We start from the raw sequence: 2,415 nt of genomic DNA, 5'->3' as shown, positions 1-2,415 counted from the left end.
GAGAGAGAGAGAGAGAGAGACAGAGACAGAGAGAGACAGAGAGAGAGAGAGAGAGAGAGAAAGAGAGAGAGAAAGAGAGACAGGAAGAGAGAAAGAGGGAGAGAGAGAGAGAGAGAGAGAGAGAGAGAGAGAGAGAGAGAGAGAGAGAGAGAGAGAGAGAGAGAGGGGGGGGCGGGATATACCCTCATATAGCATCTACCTTATTGGAATTCTTCTATGCTTATTTTGATTTTTTGGGGTGGGGGTGGGGGTGGGGGGAGGAGAAGGAGGATTTAGTTGTTTGGTTGTTTCTTTGTTGTTGTTACGTTGTCTCTTTGTTTTCTTGTCTTCCTGTATTTTTTTTGTATTTTTGTGTTATTTGTTTGTGTTTTTGTTTCTCTGTTTTTTTCTTTTATTCTGTTTCTTTCAGGTGTATTCTTTGTTTATTTGTTTTGACACACAGACACACACATGTATATCTATATCTATATACACATATATGCAGGTGTATGTTTATTTGTGTATCTTTGTGTGTGTGTGTGTGTGTGTGTGTGTGTGTGTGTGTGTGTGTGTGTGTGTGTGTGTGTGTGTGTGTGTGTGTGTGTGTGTGTGTGTGTGTGTGTGTGTGTGTGTGTGTGTGTGTGTGTGTGTGTGTGTGTGTGTGTGTGTGTGTGTGTGTACGGACATGTATTATACCCTTACTCTCATTCCCTAACACATTCACTTTCTTCTCCCAATCTATTTCACCTCTCTCTCCCTCTCTCTCTCTCTTTCTCCCTCTCTCTCTCTTTCCCTACCCCCCCCCCCCCTCTCTCTCTCTCTCCTTTTATCTCTCTCTCTCTCCTTAACATCTACCTCTTCCTTCCTTCTATTCTTCCCTCGCTCCCTTCTCCCATCTTTCCCTCTTCTCTTGCCACCCACCTTTCCTCCCTTCCTCCCTCTCTCTTCCTCAATGCCCCCCTTCGTCTCTCCATCCCAATCCTTATGCAGTTCTCCGCCCCCTTGCTTCTCATCCAGTTATTGGACATCTCTCTCTTCCCTTCTTTATCTCCTTTCTTCCATTCCTTTTCTTTTCACTCCATTATTGGACTTTTCCTTCTTCCCTCTTTCTCTCCATCACTTCTTCAATCTCTTCCTCCCCTTCATTCTCTTTCTATCTAAATCTTTAACACACTCCCTCCCTCCTCTCTTTCTTTCCTTCCTCCGTCCTCTTTCCCTCACTCTCATCACCTTTTCCTCGTCTCTCCTTCCTTTCCTTCCTCTCTCCTTTCCTATCGGCACATATCCTTCCTTCCTTCCTTCCTTCTCTTCTCCATTCCTCCTCCCCCTTTCTTCTCATCGCGTTATTGGGTGTTTCTCTCTTCCCTCTACCTCTCTGTCCCTTTGCTTCACACACTCCCTCACTCTCTTCTTTTCTTCCGCCGTCCTCCCTCCCTCTCTTCACACGTTCTTCCCTCCCGCTCTCCACACGTGCTTCCCCCCCTCTCTCCACACGCCCCTCCCTCCCTCCCTCTCTTCACACGTTCTTCCCTCCCTCTCTCCACACGCCCCTCCCTCCCTCTCTCCACACGCCCCTCCCTCCCTCCCTCTCTTCACACGCTCCTCCTCCCTCCATCCCTCTCTCCCTCCCTCTCCACACGCCCCTCCCTCCCTCCCTCTCTCCACACGCCCCTCCCTCCCTCTCTCCACACGCCCCTCCCTCCCTCTCTCCACACGCCCCTCCCTCCCTCCCTCTCTTCACACGCTCCTCCTCCCTCCATCCCTCTCTCCCTCCCTCTCTCCACACGCCCCTCCCTCCCTCCCTCTCTCCACACGCCCCTCCCTCCCTCTCTCCACACGCCCCTCCCTCCCTCCCTCCCTCCACGCATTCCCCCTCTCCCTTTTCTTCTCACCCCGTTTATTGGACGTCTCTCTCTCCCCTCCTTCTCCGCGGATGGTCCACGGCTCGTCGGCATTCCAAGGAGGCGTCAGCGGACTCCATCTCGACTCCATCCTTGTTGCCTGGAATCTTGGAATCTTGGAATGCCTCGGGAGTTTCACTGTTCAGGGGAAGTGTCACCTGCGTGTACGTGGAGTGGAGGTGGTGGGGGGGGGGGGGGTGTAGGGGAGTAGGAAAGGGGGGGTGTACGTGGAGTGGAGGTGGTGGGGGGTGTAGGGGAGTAGGGAAGGGGGGGTGTACGTGGAGTGGAGATGGTGGGGGGTGTAGGGGAGTAGGGAAGGGGGTGTACGTGGAGTGGAGATGGTGGGGGGTGTAGGGGAGTAGGAAAGGGGGGTGTACGTAGAGTGGAGGTGGTGGGGGTGTAGGGGAGTAGGAAAGGGGGGTGTACGTAGAGTGGAGATGGTGGGGGGTGTAGGGGAGTAGGGAAGTGGGGGTGTACGTAGAGTGGAGATGGTGGGGGGTGTAGGGGAGTAGGGAAGTGGGGGTGTACGTAGAGT

This window comes from Penaeus vannamei, chromosome 41 (assembly GCF_042767895.1).
Source record: "Penaeus vannamei isolate JL-2024 chromosome 41, ASM4276789v1, whole genome shotgun sequence".
Taxonomy (NCBI): domain Eukaryota; kingdom Metazoa; phylum Arthropoda; class Malacostraca; order Decapoda; family Penaeidae; genus Penaeus; species Penaeus vannamei.
This window is presented reverse-complemented; position numbering follows the sequence as displayed.